Source organism: Pelodiscus sinensis, chromosome 1 (assembly GCF_049634645.1).
Source record: "Pelodiscus sinensis isolate JC-2024 chromosome 1, ASM4963464v1, whole genome shotgun sequence".
Lineage (NCBI taxonomy): Eukaryota > Metazoa > Chordata > Testudines > Trionychidae > Pelodiscus > Pelodiscus sinensis.
The window spans coordinates 203,568,531-203,592,824 of NC_134711.1; positions in this window are offsets into that span (position 1 = coordinate 203,568,531).

Consider the following 24,294-nt stretch of genomic DNA (forward strand, 5'->3'; position numbering starts at 1 on the left):
TTGTGCAAGAACAGGCATTCTTGCACAAGAAGCCTGCAGTGTAGACATAGCCTGTGATAGCTAACTAAAGTTAGCCACCTTTGCAGGAAATACACACACTCACACACTTTTTGAGGTGAAGGCAGCATTTGATACACCCTACTTTTCTGCAGCAACCAAAGTTTTAATAAAATATGCCTAGTTTTCCAGATCACATGATGCTCAGGCCTCAAGACTCAAATGAAGATAACACCATCTACTGGCTATGCACATCCTAAATCCTGGTGTGTTAAGTACAACTATTTCCATTTTTCAGTTAGGAAAAAAATAGAGAAAGGATGTAATTGCCATACTCTGTTAATTAGCACTTTCCACCCTAAACAGTTCCCCAATTAAGTAAATGGCACATTTTATGGAGTAAAGTACTATTCAGCACAGGTGCATCTAGAATGGCAAGATTTTACGTAAAAGCAACCGCTTTTGCGCAAAAACTTGCCAGCTGTCTACACTGGCCGCTTGAATTTGCGCAAGAGCACTGACTTTGTAATGTACAAAGTCAGTGCTTCTTTCACAAATACTTTCACGCCTCCACTTGGGGAAAAGTCCTCTTTCACAAGAATACTTGCGCAAGAGAGCCAGTGTAGACAGGGAAGAACTGTTTTGCGCAAAAAAGCCACGATGGCTAAAATGGCAATCGGGGCTTTCTTCTACAAAATCGTGTCTAGACTGGCCATGGATGCTTTTGCACAAAAGCACTTTTTGCGCAAAAGCATCCGTGCCAATCTAGACACGCTTTTGCGGAAATACTTTTAACGGAAAAACTTTTCCGTTAAAGGTATTTCCGCAAAATCATGCCAGTCTAGATGCAGCCTACAAGTAAAGGTGCCAGAATCAGGATCAGAAAAATCTTTAAGCACGGACCTGAGAAAACTGCATAGTCCCAGGGATAACACTGGGAAGCATTTTGATTCAGAGGCATTTATCTCAGGCACAGTTTTTCTCTATCCTATGCCTTTCTTGCTTTGGAGGATCAGATGGTGAGAACTGAGTTACTTTCACAGAATGTAGCTTGCTTCCCTCCTACAGGCTGGCTAGCTGTTGGTCCATGCATAGGCAGAGCTAAGTTCCACCTACTCTGCACCTATCTCTGCTCCTTCCTCACATATTTCCTTGCTGTCTGGAGCACAGTGGCTTCATTCTGTCCCAGCCTCTAACAACACAGGTCTTCCTTAACCACAAAAGGAAGCAGGAAGTGGCCTCACTGTGCCTCCCATTTCCTGCACAGCCATTGAGTAGAAAAGGTGAAGGCCAAAACCTCAGCTTCTATTTAAATCAAGTGGCAAAATCACAACTGATTTAAAACTGAACCAAAATTTGGTCCTTATTTTAATTATTCTTTGATTTAAAAAATATAAGCCAACTCAAACACATTTCTGACACAAACCTTATGTCATAACTTGAAAGTCGTGAAAGTGCATGCATGATATGGAATGTCAATTTATGTCTTAGTATGACATACAATTACATAATATAATAATCAAATAGCATTTGAAGTAATAGCTATTCCTTCATACAGATTGCTTCATTCCAACACAGAGAACATTTTGATATGGAAAATAAAAGAAAATATTGCAACCTATAGTAAGTAGCACTATCTCTTCATTTAAAAATAATTAAAATAAAATATAACATTTTGACTGTAAATTATGTCATGATGCACATGCCATCACCAAATTATATCCCCTTCTATTTCTACTCCAGAGAATAATGAAAGAAGAAAATGTGACCCAAAGAGATATCTCAACTATATAAGTTGCTGGTGATACTCATGGTGGTACAGCTAATGAGCCAATACTTTATCAAGCCCATTCCTGACATTAAAATTTAGCTCTTACATGTATTGGCATGTCTATGGAACTCATCATCATAGTATCTTGCCAGACCAGAAGAAGAACTCTCTATAAACTCTAAAGCTTCTCTCTCTCACCAGCACAAGAAGGTCTAATGAAAGATATGACCTCACTCGCCTCCTCTCTCTAATACCCTGAAGTCCAACATGGTTAAAATACCACCACAAACAGTTTTCTCCTGACATTAAATATTTAGCTATTTCCCAGGGAAGAATAACACTAATTCAGCTCTAGGGTGTTTGCTGCCTTAGGCAAATTGTAAGATCAATAACCTCTCCTCAAAGGCTGCATTCATTCATATACGAAATATGTTACTGGCCTAGAAAACCTAGATGCTCTAGTTCACTGGTTCCCAACTGCTGGTCTGTGGACCAGTGACAGGTTGTGAACCCTTGCCTGCTGGGCCTTGGCACATTGCCAAACCATACCCCTGGCTTTTAATTAGCTCCACCCCTGGGGATCGCCATAAGGCAATTCCCTTCCCACCACTTCCCCACACAGCAGCAGGGTGAGTGAGGTGGCTGGCAGCCAGGTATGCTATGGCTGGAGCTGGGGCTATGGTGAAGCTGTCCCTACTGGGGCATAGTGAATATGCAAATATGCAAATAAAATGTTACCAGTTCACCAAAAGTTTGTGAATGGGTTTGCCAGTCCCCCGTATAAAAAAGTTTTGGAACCACTGATCTAATTAGAAGAAGTCTTGCATTATAAATATCTCAGTAAATTAAAATATAAGCCTAGCAGAAGGCCTAGTCTAATATTCAAACATCTGTGGTCACTCATTCTCCAACTATAATAACCAAATTATACTTGTATTTATCTGTCATTAATCTGTAGAGGAAAAAAAACTGGGATTCAAGTGTCCTATAGAAAAGACATAAAACAATTAAGAGATCACAATATTCCCAAAGGAAACAAAGCTTGGTAATTCAGATTCCTTTTGTTCTCTGAGAGCTTAATGTTCAATCAAAAAGTAGTTGGGTATCCTAATGACTTTATAGGCGCACAGTCCCACATTTCCATGTAAATATAGGAATGCTATATGTATCAAGCTGCCTGTTTAGACATATGTGTGCTCACGTGCATGTGCAAATAAGGATTTGCATATAGCTTTATGCTTACAAATTCAGTAGGCACAAAATCATATCTGCTTCCAGCTGAAAATCAGGTTCAAGACCCGATAAAGAAATTGTCCATTCTCATAATCTGGTTTAATGCACATTTTTATACTACAGCTATGAAATGAAGTGTGCAAGTAAAAATCCATTAAAGCCTTAATTTAGAATGTGAAAAATGTTATCAAACAAATGATGCAAAACTTTTAACACATCTCTCTATACTTCTTTCCCCTCCTCCCCCATATTAGAGAGCTTTATTGCTGTTAATTTATCATAAAGTCTTACAGTCCTATTGATCAACAGACTACAGTTTGTTGGGAAACAACAGCAAAGATATCTTCCTGTTTCAGTAGCTGATTATGCTGTGAAAAATTCTCCAGGGGAAATCTAAGGGCCAATAATAGGAGCACTTCTTGTGAAAACATACCTAGTAACTTCCCCTGCTGAGAGCTATATTAAAAGTCTTTTCAGAGTCAGGAGATAGATTGGATTCCCAGTACAGTTGGGAGAAAAATTAGTTTTGAAGCTTTGAAGTACTAAAACTGCCGAAACACTGTTATGGGCACGTGCAAATCCTAATGTATTAAATATAAAGTCTAAGCATCTTGGTAGATGATGGGAACATTTTAGATGCTCATTATTATTTGTAATTTACCAAAAATAAACATGCAAAAAGTTCATATTCTATTACTGAATATTCTGATTTTTATTACTGTTTTTGACTATTTATTCAGTAACTAGTAAATATAGTACAATTTGGAAATCATATACCAAATAGCACTTAACACTAGAGTAATAAGCAAAAACAAATCAAAAATATTTAAAACACTGAGACTCAGTGGGCGTTTTCAGGTGTTTGTTAGTAAACATGGATAGCTCACTTCAGAAATTCATTTTTGTGTGAATTAACTTATACGGTTATAAAACAAAAGTACTGTTTTGAAAATGCTAAAATCCCACTATTTCTAGTAAAATATGTTTACAATTCCTAATGTCATTCCCAAATTCCTCTTCATCACCTGTCCAAACGAAATCATTCTGGAATTTACAACTCCTTTTCATGAGTTCTGTTATCTCCTTCTCTCTATGCTTTTAATCCTACAATATATTAATTGACATGTGATGGCTCAAACTGGAAACAGTGCCTTTTTACCACAGATGACTAAAAACAAAATCCTACAAAATTGCACTGGGCCAGATTTCTGGCTCGTTAATTGGCAAAGTTTCCTTTAAGTCAATAAAATATTCAAATTGACCCAGCTTAACTGACTTCAATTATAGTACATTACCTGTTAATTTAGCCTACTAACAATACAGTATTGTCATTATTGCATTATATCCCTTCTCGTTTATGTTACTTGTTGTAATAACCGACATGGAAGATACCTTATTAATCTATCCTGATTGATTTCTGTCTTTTCTTTAGGAGACCTCTAAATATCAGAGCCCATTGTCATGGAGTGAGGAGTTTTGATTATGTTTGGCAGCATGCAACATCTTACAATGACTATGTTCCTGTGGCTAATACACATGCCTTTAGATATACTAGACATTACTACTCTTTTTGACCCAGAGGCTAGCCAAAATTTCTGGATCTTGGCGAGTGGGCTAGTTAAGAGGAGAAAACAGTATCAGTATTTCTTTGATGTGATTTAGATCATTTATAAAGAATGCCTAAAAGTCTTATTTCTCTCAACACTGCAGGAAACAGCAGGAGATTTTTTTTTGTTCACTCTTCCAAACTGCCTTTCCAGTCTTCACTTGGTATCCAAAAAGCTTTTCTCTTAGCTTTTTCAGAGGACCAGATTACCAGCCTTCTGTTACTGTCTGCTTGGCATTCTGTCACTGCTACAGCTGGTATTCTTCCTCTGTTTCACATAGAACAGAGCCATCAATCAAAACTCTATCACTACAGTTGAACCCCCAGTCCATATGATTCAACTTTTCCATGTGCCTGTGTTTTGGATTCTACTTCTATTGTTTCAGACTTCTTCACATTTATCCTCAATATAAGGCAGCAGCCACACTAGACCCAAAACAACAAGGTTTAATACAACCAGTAAACACAATGCCAAATCTGAAACCCTGTTATTAGAAACTCTGAGTTACCCAAATTCCTTCCCTATCCTCTAGCATAAGGTACCTCTCATTCTGGGGGAAGCCACAAAGGACTGGCACCGGGGAGGGCAAGTGCAAGACACAGCAAAGTTATCCGCATACATGTGTCCCCTCCTAGAGTCTCCCTCGTGAAGAGAGAATAAGCTGGGATCTCTAGTACCCTTCAGTTTCCTATGACTCAAGGGAAGATGGTTGACAGAGCCCAAGTGCTGCTATGATACTTGACCTCAAGGAAAAAGAGGACCTGTTCTATGAGGCGGAGCATTGCCCAGGATGAAAGGGTAAATCCATGACTCAACTCTGCACCCCTCCATACATATCCACTCATCCCTGGATGCAGGGACATCAGCAGATGCAGCTCAGAATATGTTTGAGCACAGGGAGCAAAAGAGGCACCATCTTGGTCTGGTGCAGAGATCGTGGATCTCATTGAGGTCTGGGAAGAGGAGGCAAACCTCCAGGATATCTGCACCAGACACAGGAATGCTGATATCCACAGCCAGATAGCCAAGAACCTGGGCCAGAAGGGTGACAGCCACACCCAGGGGCAGATCAGGATGAAGGTGAAGGAGATGAAGCAGGCCTATGCCAAAGCCAGAGAGCGCAGTTCCTGCTCTGGGGCAGCACCCCAAACCTTCCAGTACTTCGAACTCCACCACATCCTTGGAGGGGGTCAGTCCCTTTCCCCGCCCTTGTTGTGGACTCTGGGGAGCAGGCAGAGGGGAAAGATGAGGAGGCCAGCACTGATACCATGCCCTCCAGCCAGGAGTTCAGCCTGGCCCTGAAGCCATCTCTCCACCTCAGGATGTCACCCAGTGGTTGGACAAAGCTGGGGAAGGCCCACCAGATGATTTCTATTACTTTCTCTAGACACACATGGGGATAGGGGACAGGAGACAGGAGGTGAGGAGCTGCGTGCTCCTTGCCTGGCTTTCTTGGCCTCTGGATCTCGCAGCAGCCTGTGCATGTGAGTGCAAGGGACTGCCAGTCCAGAGCAGACAGTCACGATTGCTGTCACACAGGAACCTTGCACTTGTGATCTCAGGTTTCCTGCACAGGCCTGCCTTACTCCTGACCCCATTGTGAGATACCTTCCAACACAAGCCACCACTGAGGATGATGGGGTCAGACACACACACACACACACACACAGCAGAGCCACACGGGCATGCCGACACTCTTGGGGTAGCATATGCTCTTAGGCAAGCACGGCAAGGTGGAGAACACTGGTCCCCTGCTAGGGGAGCCTGCTGGGAGGGAGAGGATGTGGAGGGGACCCCAGTAACACTCTCTGTAGCAAGCAGCAAGCCACTCACACATGCCTCCACCAACAACCTTTCCCTACATTCCAGAGGGCAAGGATGCAAGTCCTCTTCCTGTGGGGCACCACCACTGTTGGGCCCAGCATATGCATGGCATGGAGGGAAGCCGAGCTGCCCCATCATCCCCCCTCCCTCTCACAGGTTCCCAGCCTGACTGGCACCTTCCCATGCCAGCTTGTCCAGGGACATGAGGGTAATGAGGCTCCCCTGGGACATAACTGCCCCTGTAGGTAAGTGCCCATTATCCAGGCCACAGATGGCCTTGTTCAAAGCACATCACCGTCATCTGACTTGAGACCTTTTGGTGTTGGCACAGAGCTAAGGTCACTGCTTCAGGCAGTGTATCCTGGGATGACCGCCCTTCTCAATTTTCTTCACAGCTGGACCAGCTGCAAGTGGGGTGCAGGCCATATCTCCTGCACCATCCTCCCAACCCCAGGTGACCTGCAGGCGCTGCCAACCCTGCACAGACCTCCAGCAGGAACACATAGACTGCCTCCAGTCCCTCCAGCAGTCTCTGGATCGGCAGAACTGGAGGTTGGATGTGGACCTGCAAGAGCACTGTGATGATCAGGATTTATGCTGCTCCACCTGGCAGGAGCTGTTCCAGGAGGCCCAGAGCACGTATACAGCATACAGCACAGTCACCAACCACGTGGTCGCCGTGATGGATTGGTCCAGCAGCCACCCCCCTGCATCTGCTTCTTCCTAAGACACTCCCCCCCCGCCCAGCACCAACTCCTGGTCCCACCCTTGCCCCTCCAGATTCTCCCCCTAGCTCCCCCAGCCAACAATGGCCCAGCATGTGAGTCGGTGAGAAAGCCCAAAGCAAGAGCCAGATCTGAGCCTCTCCTCCCACTTTCGCTTCCCTCCTTCCCCTCCCAGGTTCTTTCCCTGGTTCCTCTGCAGTTACATTTACCAAAATAGACAAAAGAGTTTCTTGTTCCAAAACAAAAGGTCTTGTTCATTTTGTTGCAGGGGAGAAGGAAGGAGGGCAGGGGAAGGGAGGAGTGTGGAGGAAAGGCACAGAGGGGCATTGCAGAGATCCCTAGTGGAAAGGCCTGGGGGAGAGTATCACAGGTGTTCTTTTCTGAATTTCTCCATCCCTGATGTTCACAGCTCCCTAACGGGCAGCCATGTGTGACTGTTCAAAAACCCTGACCAATCACTTGGCCTCTGGCCATCAACCTGGCAGGAATATCTCCCCTTTATTTTCACAAATATTGTGGAGGACACAGCAGGCCACAACATGGGGGACATTCTGCTTGCCAAGGTCCAGGTGAATGAGGAGACAACAGAATCTCCCTTTCAGATGGCAAAAAGCACTCGCCACAACCATGTGGGCCCTGCTGATATTAAAATATTCCTTGGTGGGTTCCAGGAGTCTAGTATAGGGCTTCATCAGCCAGGGGAGCAAAGGGTAGGCTGCATCCCCCATTATGCACTTGACCATGTCGACATCACTGAGCCTGATGGTGCTGTAAGTGAAAAAAGTGCTGGAATACATCTTCTGGTATGGGCTGGAGTTCCTGAATATATGGGTGTCATGTGCCTTCCCTGACTACCCGATGTTGATGTCTGTGAAGCTGCCTCGGTGGTCCATGAGCTGGCAACTGCTTTCCAATAGGTCTGGTTTCATGGCTGGAAGTGCTGTGGTATCCGCAAGGTCAACCAGAGCACACAGTAAGAAAAGTTTGCTATCCCCCAAGGTGTTAAGCAAAGGTGAAGAGCCTGAAACACAACTGTATAGGGGGGTCCCTTTAAGCACGAACCTCAGATACCCTCCATCTATAACTCTAGAAAGTGACTGCTGTCCAGATGCCCTGCCCAAAGTGCTTCTGGGGGTCTTTAAATGTGATTCAGCCTACAATCAGTGTGGAATTTCAAAATAGTTCTGCACTGTTACAATGGTCATTTGTAATGTAGACACGATATTTTGAAATAAGCTATTTTTCAATTTTTATTCTGAAATTGATTATGTAGAAATAAGTGTGCAGTGTAGACATAGCCTTAGTTACACCATGCATTATAGTCATATATAAAACCTTGAAGGGCCAGAGGATTACTATATATAACAATAATAATTACTTTGAAGGTTATGGCTAGAGCTGATCAGGATTTTTTTGTTGACACTTTTTTTCCACAGAAAATGTCTTTTTTCCTCAAATTCAAAAGATTTAAGAGTGATTTTGCCAAAAAAATCTTTCAGAAATACATATATTCATATTAAAATGTTTTAATATTTTATATTAAATTTCAGGATTGCAACACTTCTATTTTTAAGGAGAAAAAAGGTAAGTTAGGGAATATTTTTAATAAAAATTATTGCCTTACCTCTCCTGTCTCTCTTAATCTGGGGTCAACACAACTGCAAAAAATATCCTTTTGTTATGTTTATATTATTTTTGCATTATTACAGGACATAGTACGTATTTGTACTACTACTACTGACAAGTCATAATGACAATGAAATAGTGATCCATTATTTTATATATATATATTTTAAATCGTGAGGAGAAACTACATTCAGTCCTGTATGAAACATTTTTTCTAGATCAATGTCTCTTTGGTTTGTGCTGTAACGGAACAGTTTGCCATTTTGTGCACATTATGGATTTCCACTAATGCTGACATGTCATGAAATGATGAAAAAAGAAAAGAAACAAAAAGAAACAAAAAGAAATGAAAAGAAAAGAAGAAAGAAAGCAAAAAAAGAAATATGGAAAAACTTAAAAAATACAATTTGAAATAAAAATTGTAAAGCAAAAAATCATGAAAATTGGAAATCTGCAATAGAATTCTTCAGGGAAATTTTTCTGATATTGAAGTATCTCAGAATTTCTAGTTTGTGGGGTATTTGGAAAATATTTGTCTTTGTTTCACTAACATATAAGATTTTCAGAAACTACTAACTGAAAGAAATGAGGAACTGATTGCAGGCTTCTTGCACAAGAAGCTTTTATCGGAAACGATCTTCTGCAAAAACGTCTTGCGCAAGAGCGCATCCACACTTCAAAAGTGCATCAAAAAAGCATGCAATCTGGATGCTCTCTCAAAAATAAGCTGTGATTGCGATGGATGGAATGGCCACCAGGGTACCTATGCTTTTTCCTCTTTCCTCTTTTTGTGAAAAAAAAAAAAAAAAAAAAAAAAAACCCTCCTCCCCATCCCCACACACCTTTTTATGAAAGAGCTCTTTTGCAAAAAGGAATTCTTCCTCGTAGAATGAGGAATACCTATGCCATAAAAACTCCTTTGTTCTTTCAATTTTTTGCACAAAAAAGTGCTTGAGGTGTGGACACTCCGCGAGTTTTTTTTTTTTTTGAAAAACAGGCTTTTTTTTTTAATTACTCTATAGGGTAGACATAGACTTACTTTGGGTATTAATACACTTTGTTCCCCATCTGTAAAATGGGAATAATAATGCTCACTCACCCGTATAAAGTATTTTGCGATCTGTGGATGAAAAGTTATTTAAATGCTAAGTATTATTACTTCCATATAAACAAGGCAAATGTGCAAAATATGTTGCCAGATATAAGTTATGTGCCATCTGACTTAGAAATTTTGCTCACAGATGCAAAAATTGGCAAAGAAAAATGAAAGCTTACATAAAAAAATTAATAATCCATGCATCTTGCTGATAGTAATTTTGGGATGTTAGGTAGGAGAAAATTATTTCCCTCTTTCAGCAAAATATGACATGCTTGACGTCTATGACAGTTGCCTCATAAGCATTGGGAGAAGTTGTGCCACTGTATATATTACCTGGCTATTATGCTGTAAATCTGACATCATCACAAACTGAGTTACTAACAACATTAGATCCATGGTAGCATATTGTTCAGTTTCCATAACTGGCAATGCTGATCTCATCTTAAGTACTCCCTTAGGAATCAGTACAAAATTCATGCAAATTTCAGGTATTGCATTTTGTTCTTTTCATAAATTTATATGCGGGAAACTATATAATACAAAATATTAAGCAAGGCACCCCAAAAATGGGTAACTATTTGTTAACATTATGTTTACATTTTTATCATTTTTATATAAGCTGTTTGTGAATCTCCAGTTAGCTTTTAAAATAAGCAGCTGTTTCAAGTGTAATTTGAATCTGAACAGTTGGTACTTTCCCCTTTTTTCTCCTTTTCTTCATAGGAAAGGATGCACTGCTGTCTTTCACTGACTTAAGTGTTTACTGTTTGGTACGAAGTCCATTCTCAGGATCTAGTGAAAGCAACGGGAGTTGTACTTAAGTAAGGGCCATGTCCTTTTCTTGATGAATATTAGTTCTATGAAAAGCCAAAACTGTCTTTGCATAAACACACACAGGCTACGTCTAGACTGCATGCCTTTTTCGACAGTATTTGTCGACAAAGCCTCTGTCGAAAAAGAGCATCTAGATTACATTATGCTGATCAAAAAATCGCAGATGCTCTGTTGAAAAAAGAAGGCACCCAGAAGTGATTCTGCCAGGGCATGGGGGCAGCCTTTATTTACAGCTGCTGCTGCCTGCCCTTTGCAGAAATGCGTGCTTAAAGGGATCCCCCTGTACAGCCATTGCTCTGCTGCTACTTCTGGCTTGCCTACCTCTTAGAGGGAAAGCAAAGCTGCTGCAGCGCTTGCTCTAGTTGCCCTTCTTCCTTGGACACCACAGCAATTTATTTGCAAGGTTTTTTTCTGCTTTTCACATTGGTTTTGGCCATGGAGCCTGAGCTGCCCCTGGGCAGGCGATGGCCCCACACTGCCATACTGCAGCTTCTGCTGCATCTGCATGACTCTGTCATGAATCTCCTGCCCCATATGGACCCGGACCGAACTAAGGAGACTCTCCTCTGGGATGCAGGAGCTCTGTCCTTGCCCCCAAACTTTTTTCGGGACAGGCAGATTTGGAGGCACGAGACAAGTTCGGACTGGTGGGACCAGCTCAACATGCAGCTCTGGGATGATGACCACTGGCTCCGCAACTTTTGGATGCGGAAAGCCACATTCCTGGAGCTGTGTTTCCGGCTCGCCCCTGCTCTGGAACACCAGGACACCCACATGCAGCCTGTCATGCCCCTGCAGAAGCAGGTCACCATCGCCCTGTGGAAGCTGGCCACTCCTGACAGCTCCAGCTTCATAGGACACCAGTTTGGCAAGGGGAGGTCTACCATCAGGGCCGTTTTGATGGAGGTAAGTCACTCTCAGGGGACAGGCGCTGCTGAGTAGGGGGATTGAAAAAGGGATATTACCAGGAAAGGGCAAGAGGGAGTGGGGGATGGATTGGCACTCGAAGACTGTTCCTTGGCCACTCTTGCACTGATGTGGGGGAGGGGGGCGTCCTGACAAGGGGAGGGGTGGGTTGGGGGATAAGGGTTCTCCTCCCAAGTGCTTAGGTAACCTATCTAACTGCCTGGTTTATGTCTATTTGTTTCGTGCTGCAGGTGGTGAGGACCATCAATGCAGAGCTGCTGAAAAGGCTCGTCTGTCTCGGGGACCTGGACAACATCCTTGCCAGGTTTGCTGCCATTGGATTCCCAAACTGCGGAGGAGCCCTTGATGGGACACACACAATCCGTGCATTGCCCCATCGAGCAGCCCAGTTTATAAACAGGAAGGGCTACTATTCCATGGTGCTGCAGGCCCTGGTCGACCACTGGGGATACTTTACGGACATTTGTGTCAGGTGGTCTGGGTGGGCATATGATGCCGGCATATTCAGGAACTCCTACCTGTACCACAGGTTGCAGGCAGGAACATTTTTCCCCCAGCAGCACCTCGTACTCAACGTGCATAGTGGCTGATGCTGCCTACCCCCTGATGCCATGGTTCATAAAGCCCCACACCGGCCACCTGGATTCAAACAAGGAGCTTTTCAACACTCATCTTAGCGAGGCTCACATCCAGGTGGAATGCGCCTTCGGTCGGCTGAAAGGGAGGTTCTGTTGCTGTCTCACACACCTGGAGATGGGCGAATGCAACGTGACGGCCACATGTTGCACCCTCCATAACCTGGTGTAGAGGAAAGGGGAGGCCTTCCTGCTGGAGTGGGGGACAGGTCCTGATGGTGAGGAGAGGCAATTTCAGCAGCCCCGGACATCTGACATCCGCCAGGCTCACCAGGCTGGTGTCCAAATCCGAGAGGCCCTGAGGGAGAGATTCTCAGAAGGAGCCCACTGACTCTCCAGGGCCTCCCCCATGGGGGGTTTGGCCTGGCCCACCCCTACCTGTCCTTCCACAACCCTCACTCTCTTCCCATTAAGGACACATATAAGACACAGTTTTCTCTGTAAACAGAAATTTGATTTATTAGAAACACTAGCAGGAAAGAAAATGTGTGAACTGTTTATCAAAATCTGTAAAAAATAAAGATTTTGTAACATAACTGAAATGGCCTTTAACTGGAGTGGTAGGGGACTGAAAACCTGGAAGGGGGAGGGTGGGCTCAAGTAGGCCCTGATTGCAGTGTCCTGCCACCTTCCTGTGTCCTGGCATCACCACTGCCTTGGGATTGGGTGGAGCGAGACCTAGTCCTGTTCTGGGCAGGAGGGGGGAAAGGCAGCTGTTGGGCCTTTGTGGGATCAGGAGCAGGAGGGGCTGGGAGGGAAGTGGGGGGTAGAGGAGGCTGGAGGAGCAGGGGGAGCAGGGGCCTGGTGTGCTGGAGGAGCAGTGTCAATGAGAGGGGCAGACAAGGTGAAGAGCTCCCTCATCGTGGCACAGATGTCAGTGTGCGGCTGGACCAGCTAGTCCAGAAGCCTGGTGTGCCACTTGGCCTCTGCCTCCATCCTCTGCTGGAGGGTACTATTCAAGTCCTGCAGGGCCACTACGTGCTCCCTCAGCAGGTCCGTGTAGACCTGCCAATGCCTAAGAGTGCCCCAGGTCTGGGATGGTGGTGGAGTAGGTGTGGTGCTCCCCTGTTGGGTAGAGCATCCATCTGTGGAGGAAAAAAGGAGGAGACAATCAATGTCTGTGTGAACCCCTGCTGTCCCCAAGGGCATGCTGTGGCTGTCAGGGGCTCTCCTTTGGACAGGAGACTAAGGGGTGTTACACGTGACACTGCGTATGAATGGGGCAGTGGCCTAAAAGTCTCACAGGGGCCCCACAGTGGCAATGGGACTAGCTGACCCTCCACACTGCCAACCTGCTTGTGTGTGGTGACCCCTCAAAGCACTCACCTGATGTTCCCTCCTGGATATCCACAGATGCCTGGGAGGCCTCTGGAGTCTGGGACCCTGCTGCCTCCTCTTCCTCCTCCTCCTCCTGATGCAGCTCACCCGCCTCTCCTGCCTGGTCTTCCTCCCTCAGGAGGGGTCAGTCAACAATGTGGTGAGATAACCTGGACACCACACGCAGTGGAGTCTGGGCTTCCCCACTGCCCAGGATCTGCTCCAACTCCTGGTAGTAAGGGCAGGTCTCAGGGGCTGCCCTGGAGCGCGAGCTCTGGTCCCAAACTCTGGCATGTCCCTGCTGCAGCTCTTTTACGTTGACCCTGACATGTGCCATGGTGCGGGGGTGATGCCCTTTGGTGGCCAGTCCCTCAGCCAGTCGTTTGTAAATATCTGCATTCCTGTGGCGTGTTTGCAGGGCCTGCAGGGCTTCTTCCTGGGACCAGAGCTCTAGGAGGCTTTTGATTTCTGTCCCTGACCAGGCTGGTGCCCATATTCCCTGATTGCAGAATGATTACTGTCAATAGAACGTGGCCATAGTGCAGACACACGTACAGTTTTGTCAACAAAAGGCCACTTTTATTGACAAAACCCTGTAGTCTAGACACACCCATAGAGATTACCTCTAGACAACAGGCTTCTTTTAAAAGAAGGTTTTTTTCTGGAGGGATCTTTATCCACACACAATCCCCACTCAATCACTTTGGATTGATAAAAACCAAAGAATAGTTGCTAAGCCTATTTGTTTCTGTTTACCTGTATCTTGTTAGACACTTAAATATAACCTAATAGTTTATTCCCCTTTATGTCTTAATTGATTTATATTATGTATGCGTCTCTGTCAGGTAAGGTTAAGATCAAAGATATGAGATACTGTAGTAATATTATCTACACTGTTTTCAGCGTAGCTGTTATAATGACCAGGGCTCGACAAATCACTGAATCTACTCGCCCGTGGTGAGTAGATTTCAGCCGGTCGCCCCATTCACCAGCAGCGTGCGCATGCTCAATGTAGGTCTTGTGCATGCGCAGTGCGAGGCTGGCAAGTAGGTTTCACCGCCGTTTGCCAAACCTGATAATGACTGATTGCCATTATATAGTATAGGTTGGACCTCCCTGGTCCAGCATCCTTAGTACGGGTACATCTACACTAGCACATTAGTTCGAGCTAGGTAGAGTAATTAGGGCAAGCAGAGTTGCAAATGAGGCCCGGGATTTAAATATCCCAGGCTTCATTTTCATGTTCCCAGGTGCCACCATTTTTAAATCCCCCTTAGTCTGCGGCTACACGCGGCACGGAGTAGGTAGTTCGAATTAAAGATCCTAATTTGAACTACCATTACTCCTCATTCCACAAGCAATTGAATGGTATTGCAGGCCCTTGTGGATCACAAGGGATGCTTTGCCAATATCAACATTGGATGGTTGGGAAAGAACTCCTGCCTGTTCCGAAAGATGCGCTCTGGAACTTTTTTCCCCAACTGCACTATCGTAGTCAGTGAGGTGGACATGACAATCTGCATCCTGGGAAACTCCCCTGGTTCATGAAGCCCTACACGGGCAGCCTGGACCCTACCAAGGAGCACTTCAATGCCAGGCTGAACAGGTGCCGCATGGTGGTGGAGTATGTGTTCAGCCACTTTAAGGGGAGGTTCCGGAGTCTCCTCACCCATCTGGACCACAGTGAGTATAACATCTTCTTTATGGTGGTAGCCTACTGTGTGCTCCATGTTTCAAGAGCAATGGGGAGACTTTCTTGCCAGGGAAGGGGGCAGAGGTTGAATGACTGGCAAGGGCATATGTGCAGCAGGACACGAGAGCCATTCAGAGAGAACATCAAGGAGCTGGGCTCATCAGAGAGGCCTTGAGGGAGAGTTTCATACAATGTGAGCTATGAGACTCTTCCCCTTGCCTCTTCACAAGGGGCCCCTGAAATCCCTCTGTGTGCCTTTCCTTTTCCACTTCTCCCTTCCCCTCCCCTCCCTTCCCATCTTTCCCGCATCCCCTGCAGAACAAATGAAAAAGCCTTTGTTTGTGAGAAACTAGACTGTTTATTCAGGGGGATATACAACAGGGATGGACTGGGGAAAGAACCTGGGATGGGGAATGAGGTGGGAGACATATTTTTTGAAAAAACAGGACTGTTTATTGGGGGAGGAGGGATCATAGGACAAGGAATGCTGTGGAAAGAACCTGGGATGGGGCAGGTAGAAGGGGGTACAGGGATGGGGCTGGGAGTGGTGCCTGCCTCTGGCTATTTGAGAGGTGTCAGCTGCCTGAGAGATCCCACTGCCCTGTATTCTGGGATTCCAGTAGCCCCCGGGGAGCCTAGGAGGGAAAGCAGTGTGGGGGAGGGGAGGTGGCTGATGGCCTGCTCCATGCATGAGGTCATGCACTCCATCACTGAGGTGAAGGAGGAACACATGGTATTGTGCTTGCTCACGATCTGGTGCCAGGTGGCTTTCCTTTGCTCCCGGTTGGCCTGGTGCTCCTTCCAGTTGACAGCCTACTCCCAGTGCTCAGCCTCATGCTCTTGGGTGAGGGACTACAGGCAGGCCATCTGCTCACACCTCAGGTCCTCCTAGGTTCATTTCCTCCTGCAGATCCCGGGGAGTTGGATAGAAGGTGTGGGAGGTGAGGGATGCACAAAATTCACAGCTCACTCAGCTGTGAAGGGCAGTCATCCCAGGAGCCTCTGTGTATGAAGCCTAGCCTTAATCTCTGAGCCAACACGAAAAGTCTCAGTACAGATGATGGTGATGTGCTTCGAGCAAGGCCTTATGTTTACAGGGGACAAGTAGGAATGGGAAGGTTCTGGCCAGGCCAGGAGTCTGCAGGCAGGATGGGGTGACAGGGTGGCTCAGCTTTCTATTGTGTTGTGCACACTCTGGGTCAGAACTGGAGGCATCCCACAGAGAGAGAACTTCTATCCCTGCCCACTGGAGGGGTGGAGGAGGTGTTGGCGGAGGTGTGTGTGAGCAGCAAATGCTGCTTGCCAGAGAGAGTGCTAATTGGTTCTCCCCCACCACCCTTTCCTGCCCCCAGCAGGTTTCCATGAAGGGGATTAGTCTCCTCCACATGATCACACTTGACCAGAAGCAGATGCTACCTGAGTGAAGGCATGAGCCTGTGCCCTGTGCAGTACTGCTATGTGGTGCCATGATCCCAGCCTCCTTAGTGGTGGCTAGTCATGGGAAGGTGTCCCAACATGGAGACTGGAACAAAACAGGCTTCTTCAGAAACCTTGTGAGAAGGACCGAGGAGCTCCTGTGTGAGAGTGTCATGGAGGAGAAGTGACTGGATTGGTGATCAATATGTGCCCATGTGCACAGGTTGTTGCACAGTCCCCAGGTTGAGTAGGCCAAGAGAGGTGTGGGCAGCCCCTTGCAGTCCGTTGCCTGCCCCTGCATGTAGATAGGGGAAGTTATAGAACTCACTTGAAGTGCCTACCCCGAGTTCCTCCGAAGCCTGGAAGAAATCCTTGGAGGGAAGACTGGCTCCAGGGTGAGGAGCAGGTCCTGGCCGCTGGGCATAGCTGGCTGACCTCCTACTCATTGTCTGCCACTCTGCCCTCCTGGAGGCTGATGATGGGCATATCCTGGCTGGATTTCATGATGACGGTGGGGGACGTGACCAGCCCCCCTCCCAGGATGGCATCCAACTGGACATAACAACAGCAGCTGTTGGTGCCACTCCAGAGCATCCACTCTGCTCCCTGGCCTTGTGATAGGCCTGCTGGAGCATTTTTATTTTCATTCAGCACTGGTTGAGTGTCCGGTTGTGGCCTTTGGCATCTAGGCTGGTGGCTATCTGGCTATACACATCCACATTTCTTTTCCTGGTGTGGGGATCTTGGAGGTTGGTTTGCTCTCCCCAGACCTCAGTGAGGTCCAGTATCTCAACACCAGTCCAGGCGAGAGCTCCTCTGCCTCCCTGGCCAGTGGTAGCCAAGGGAGCAGCAGGAGTGCTGGCAGCTGTGGGAGGCTCTGGAGTCACTCATAGATGCCTCGGTTGCTGCTGTGTTTCACGGGGCTTTCACAGCTGACCACATGGGACAAGCCCTTCTCCTGCTGCTGGGACTTTTAAGCTCTGCAGGAGGAAGGGAGAAGTGGAGATTCCAGATGGGGCCAGAGTGATCAGAGCTGCAGCTATGAGAGGCCTCTGGAGACCAATTATTTCAAATTAGAAGCACTGGAGCATCCACACTAACTCTATTTTGAAACAACTATTTCAAAGTTAGTGTTATTCCCTGAAGAAAGCTTGGTAATATGGACACTCCACTTATAAATTCAACCTAAGGGGTGTTATATCTTAATAATGCCTTAGTGTAGACCAGGGCTATGTGTGTCTCACTTTCATAATCATTTTTTGTTTGATTGAGAAGAAGGGAAGCAGTTATGATTAATCTACACCAAAAGTATTTATTTCTAACTTTCTTTTCCACCCTCCTTTAATGGGCTCCTCTGATGTGGTATGTAATAAAACGAATGAAACCGACAGGCTAATATGTTCAGAACAAGTGTCATGAACCTTTGCATCTGAAAGCCACAGATTCCACTTCAAGGCAGATTGTTCAATAACTGAGAAGTTAGCCCAGTGTCAATTGTGATTAACTCCTTAGACACATCAACTAATTGCACTGATTATTAGCTGCCTTGGGATTTGCCAGACTGAATACAAAATTTAAACAGTCCCCTTGGAAACCTCAGTCTTTCTTGACACCAAGAATGCAGATTAGGCCCTGTGATATTAAGCCCCTCTCATTGTAATATCACAGAAAGTCCAAGTTCCTCTGTTCCCAAAGAACCAGACATATCACAAATCAGTTCCTTCTTAGATCTCTCTCTTTTATCAAAGATGGGCAACACTTAATCTGATCCCATAGTTAACATATGGGCTTCATTAATAAAATGAAAATGAAATGAGATATTTGTGCAATGCTATGAATTCTAAAGACAAAGAGAAAGAAACAAACTCTAGCCTATTGTCTTATAAAACTTCTGATCAAAGTAACAAAATCTTATAGAAAAAAACAACAAATGGTCTGGTAGCACTTTTTAGACTAACAAAAAATGTAGATGGTATCATGAGCTTTCGTGGGCACAGCCCACTTCTTCAGATGACTGGTCTATGTGACATGTTTTGTTAGCCTATAAAGTGCTGTAAGGGTATGTCTACACTACAGCATTAATTTGAGTTATCTTAATTAGAAATAGTTAATTCGAATTAAGCTAATTCGAATTAACACATCTACACACAAAATGCAGCTCAAATTAGCATTTTGCTAATTGGAAATACTGCATCCACACTGACTGGACACAGAATCGGATTTAAGGCCAGCCAGAACCAGGTCAGGCAGGGCATCAGTCAGGCAGGATTGTCTGTGTGTGGCTGCTGCCTGAGGCTATCTGATGCCTGTGCTTAAAGGGACACCACTCCTTGCTCCCTGGGCAGCAGGTTCTCAGGTGTCTCTGCTTGCTTGCCTACCTTGATGAGGGACAGCAAAGCATTTGTGTCTCAGCGTGTTTTAGTTGCCCTCACTCGGGACACCACAGCACTCTGCAACACGGAGCCGGAGCTGCCCCTGGGCACTCTGGTGCTTCTTGTGGACATGTTGCTGAGAGCATGGCTGCACTTTCTGCAGGATGCCAACCCGGAGGTCCATTGGGGAGCTGTCAGTATCCAGGAGGCCCTGCAGGAGAGCTTTCATCCTGAGGAGCACTAAGAGCCTCCCTGGTGTGCCTCACTGGGGGCTTGTGCCTCATTCCTCCCTCCTTCCACTTACCCGCCCCTAACCCCCCTTCCTGATGTCAAATAAAAACATATTTCTTGCCAAAAACAAACTCTCTTTATTGACTGAAACTGGGGTGGGAATGAGGATGGGAGAGGGGAGGGGGAAACCTGGGAGGAAGGAGCTGGAAGGGGGAGGCAAGGGGAGGAAGGGGGAGGAGAAGCTCAGGATTGGGGGTCTTGTTGGACCAACTTGATTTTCATGCCAACCTGCTGCTGGGTTAACATGTGGCCTTTGGTGGTCAGGCTGGAAGCTTTCCTGCCATAGATGGCTGCAGTCCTCTGTCTAGTATGGAGATCATAGACGTTGGGGGCATCCCCCCAAACCTGAGTACAGTCCACCCTCATCTCCGTCCTGGACCAGGAAGGTGCCCACCTTCTCCGGGCCCTGGCAGGCTCCTGGAAGCTGGCAGACTGCTCTTAGGGTGCAGTGGAAGGCTGGCTGCCAGTGGCTTGCTGGCTCATGTTTTTGGGCCACTGGGTTGGGGCAGTGACTGATGGCTTTGCACCGGCAGGCTTGGAGCTGGCACAGGCACTGTGGCCAGAGTCTGCCCCTTTAAGGGCTCCAGGGCTGCGGGGGAGGGAGAAGAGTTTGGCCCAGAGTGGCCACCAGGGGAAACTGGGAAGGCTGGAGGCCAGCTAATTCGGACTAAGCATCTACACAGTGCTTGTTCCAAATTAGCTAATTCGAGTTTGGCATTACTCATCGTAGAATGAGGTTTACCAAACTTGAATTAAGCGCCCTGCTATTTCAAATTTAATTCAAAATAGCGGTTTGCTTGTGTAGATGCTATGGAAGTTAATTCAGAACCTCGGATGTTATTCCAAGTTAACTTTACAGTATAGACATACCCTATCAGACTAACTCGGCTACCCCCTGAAATTCTAAAATCTTATAGGTTCAGCTTCTAAGCTTATCCCAGAGTATGTCTACACTGTCACCCTAGTACGAACTAGGGTGGCTAACGTAGGCATTCGAACTTGCAAATGAAGCTCAGGATTTAAATATCCCGGGCTTCATTGGCATGTTCCTGGGCGGGTGCCATTTTTAAATGCCCGTAGTTCGAATTACCTGCCCGCAGCTACATGCAGCACGGACTAGGTAGTTCGAATTAAAGCTCCTAAATCGAACTACCATTAAACCTCCTTGCAGGCATACCCCCAGATATTGCATCTGCAAGTCATTTACTCAGCAAAGTCCTTGCCTCCAAAGAGCCCTATAAAAGAGCCCTGGGTAAAAAGTAAAAGAGCCCAGGGTAAAAAGAGCCCAGTTTCCTTCCACTAGATGGCTTTTGTCCAAAAAGAAAACCTGTCATGTGGCAGTTCAGACCGCAGAGTTAACAGATGCAAAAGACAAGGTGGGAATGAGAGTTCACTCTTCAGTGAAGACATCCTGTATGACTCATACCTGGGTGTACATTTCCTTTTCATTGTTGCCTAATAAATTGTTTTCTATCTACAGAATTGAGAAATTTCCTCTGAACGTGTTGTTTTTAAACGAGACTATGAATTGACTATTCTCTCCATTACAGTATCTCCATTTTTACAGAGGAAACTCAACAATGATCAATGTCTCTTGTTATCATGTAGTCTGTCGCAATCAGGTGAGAGTTATGTAATGTAGAAATATTAGTCTTAACGTGAGAAATAAAAAGGGATCATCATATGAGTATTTATCTGGTTACCAGAATTAAGGACATATTTTATTACAAATTTTAACAACTTAATTTTAATAACATTCCACCAGCATTAAGCCTGACAGATTTTCAGTTGACACATAGGCTTAGATTTGGCCCAAGTCTCCAGCTTCACAGAAAGTACCTTTGAAGAGCAGCCAACTCCTGGGGTTTGAGATTATGCATTAAAGTGAAATATGTAAAAATAAGTTTTACAGATTAGTTTGTTTATATCCTGTATCATAGACAGAAAAGCATAGGTTTATAATGGATGAAACAGCTAAATTCCACTTTCAAGGTAGGTATTTTCAGAAGTTACACTATATGGGTATGTCTACACTACCCCGCTAGTGCGAACTAGCGGGGTAATGTATGCATACCGAACGTGCAAATGAAGCCCGGGATTTGAATTTCCCGGGCTTTATTTGCATAAGCCGGCCGGCGCCATTTTTAAATGCCGGCTTGTTCAAACCCCGCGAGGCATACAGATAGTTCGGAATGGCTTGCTAGTCCGAACTATCTAGCCCGTGCCGCGTGTAGCCGCGCGGCACGGGGTTTGAACAAGCCGGCATTTAAAAATGGCGCCGGCCGGCTTATGCAAATAAAGCCCGGGAAATTCAAATCCCGGGCTTCATTTGCACGTTCGGTATGCATACATTACCCCGCTAGTTCGCACTAGCAGGGTAGTGTAGACATACCCTATGGGAGTATAAGAGACTTTTTTCAGTACATTACCAGAGTTATAGTTTTGTATTTCTTTAATTATATAGGTGTATATAAAACTGAAAAAAACCTTTGAGCTAAAATTCCTCAACCATGTAACTCCATGAGCAGAGTTAGAGTAACTATTAATTTTATTTCCTGAATGAACAAGCTGAGGAAAAGATTTTTTTTCTTTAAAGCAAAAGTTTAATTCTTTGTTCTTCCTCAGGTATTTAAGCTGGAAATTTGTGCGACCAGAAGAAGAATGATATGCTATGCCCGCCAGCCTGTCCTCTTTTCACTCTCACCCCCTGCTTGCCATTCTTTATCTCTACTTCCCACAGCACTAGACTCCTTAAGAGAAGGCTCCTAGGTATGTCTACACTACGGGATAAGGTCGAATTAAGATACCCAATTTCAGTTATGGTAATTGCGTAGCTGAAGTTGAAGTACCTTAACTTGACTTTTGGTGCTGTCCACATTGCAGGAGATCAAAGGGAGAATACTCTCTCTTTGGCTTCCCTTACTCCTCATGGAAGCAGGACTACCAGCATCGACTGGAGTGGAATTAGAATGCCTTCATTAGCCTCACTAATTCAAACCCTGGAAGATCAATTACGGCAACTTCAACCTTCTCTGTTGTGTAGACATAATTCTAGACTTCATCTACACTGCAGGGTTTTTGTGCAAGAAGCCTTTTGTGGAAGAGATCTTCTGCAAAAACTTCTTGCACAAAACCATATCCAGACCTCAAAGCACATTACAAAAGCGATGTGCTTTTGTGCAAGAGAGCATCCACACTGCATGGACACTCCTGAGCAAGAAAGCTCCGATGGCCATTCACAGAATGGCCATCGGAGCACCTGTGTTTTTGCCAATAGGGGTTTCTTGTGCAAAAAACCCTTTGGAGAGTCTACACTTGCCTTTTTTGCAGAAGAGCTGTAGTCTTGGGGAGAGGAATAACTCTAATGGCAAAAGCTGTCTGTTCTGCTGATTTACTTGTGCAAAACCTGCTTGAGGTGTGGACTCTCCGCCAGTTTTTGCACAAAAAACAGCTGTTTTTGCACAAGAATCTTGTAGTGTAGATGTAGCCCTAGAGGGCTGATGCTGTGGAGGTGGACACAGTGCCTCACTTCTGCACAGTAGGGGTGAATGTATGTGCTCTAAGCATTCTAAGTGGAATAACTTGGTGTCAGGGCCTTCTTTCTGAGAAGGCTGTGTTGCAGTTTTAGTAAACAAACAATAATTAATAATAAGGACATTTCATTACTATAATATTGCTTTGTTGTTTTGTGGAAAAAGAGAAAGTGTTTCTTGCTTTCAAATATGTTTAGTCCTGTCCCCTGCATTCATGGCGGGACCAAGCACCATCTATACCAACAGTGGGCAGTAAAAGGGCAGTTATTCACCAAGATTAGTCCTTAGTGTCATGCCACCGCTATATTTATATGTGCCTCTGCAGGTACAAGTGATTGCAGCTTCCATTGGCTGCTGATCACCATTCCCAGCCAATGGGAGCTGGAGGAAGTGGTGCAGACTGGGACACTGCTTCCCATAGCTCCCAGTGGCTGGGAATGCTAATTCCTACAGCCAACAGAAGCTGCAGTCACTTGTAACTACAGTAAAATTCCAATAGTCCTGCATCCAATTGTACTGCACTCCCAATAGTCCAGCATCAAAATGGCAAGAGCCTTGTGAGTGAGCGTCTGCAAAAAACAAGTCACAAGGCAGCAGCAGCAGCAGCTGAACTGAGCGAAACTGGACAGGACTGAGTCAGTCTGCCACTGGCATTGTGTGATGCTGGACAATGCTTGTGCTACAATAAAAAGGGTTAAAACACTTTATATATAGTATGTACATATATAACCATCTTATAGTACAGTACCTCCTGATAGTCTGGCATATTCAATAATCCGGCACCACCTCGGTCCCAGAGGTTCCAGATGATCAGAAGTCTACTGTACTCCCCAGAATTATTCAAAGTAATTACTCCCTAGTGCTTTCTGGGGCACTAAGTCAAGATAGCGCATCCACATGAGCTTGCCTTGGACTAATTTCAAGGTTTCCCTGTAGAGTGGATGTACTATTTTGAAATAAATTATTTTGAAATAACCTGGTATTGTAGAAACCTGATAGTGTAAAAAACAGACATTTTTCTGAAAAAACTCTGCAGTGTAGACGTACCCAGACATTACCCAGGGTACAATCTCAACTGCTGAACAAATGTATCACCTCAATTATCTTCTCTGCCATGCCTTTTACACTTTTACTCACACATGGCCTCTATCATGTGATTTATGCCAAGATGAATCATATAAGTTTTATAGCCATGCACACCACTGAATCATATTGCAGAGTACTACCAGCAAATTCCCTTTCCCAGAATTGCCCCCAGAAATGTGCATTTGTACTTCCCAGCTCTCTGCTTCTGGAATATACAAGCTCACAGAAAGTCAATCATTTTATTATTAGAAAATGGCATACACATATTCTATAGTCTCAAACTGAGTTTCCCAAATGCTTCAATCCAA